Raw genomic sequence first — 695 nt, forward strand, 5'->3', positions numbered from 1 at the left:
TAAGAGGTAATACTTGTTAGGTATTAATTCGGAAACTTGTTCCAAGGGTAAATCGATGACGCTGAAACGAATGGTGATAATAATGTTTCAACCAATCCCCGAGGTCATTACAAAAGAAGGGTTAAACGGTTCAATTCCGATTCTAATAACTTTGTATAAAAAATGTGTCAAATAATAGTTCTTGGGGGAAGAAAAAGCGTAAAAAAGTACCCTATGTTCATCTTCGTATCTTCAAAAATAAGGGAGAAAAAAAAAAGAAAAACCATTCAAATCGGCGAGCAAGGGGGGGGGGGGGGGGGCGAAAACCTAAGTTTCAAATAATAAAAAAAGTATTAAATTCGTATGTATGGCAGATTGTTTGTTACGTATTTCTTACGTAAGAGTTAGTCTAACTTTGTTCAAAAATAAATTCTCACTCACATTTTTTTCGCTTATTTTTAAAGATACGCAAATGAACATGGGACACTTATTTCCTTTTGGAAATATGGTCTCGGGGGTTGATTACGAAATTCTTAACACCATTCTATTCGGCGTCATCAAATTACTCTTCATTCAATCCTAAAAAGTACTACCTTTCATGCTTATTTATTGAAGTATAAGGTGAGGTCGCAGAGCTCAAATGCTTTCCACAACCTTCGAGCATCTCTGTCTTCGATTTGGTTGTGACACACAATAAGTATTGAGAATAGTGCGAA

Source organism: Neodiprion pinetum, chromosome 3, assembly GCF_021155775.2.
Source record: "Neodiprion pinetum isolate iyNeoPine1 chromosome 3, iyNeoPine1.2, whole genome shotgun sequence".
NCBI classification, from domain to species: Eukaryota; Metazoa; Arthropoda; class Insecta; order Hymenoptera; family Diprionidae; genus Neodiprion; species Neodiprion pinetum.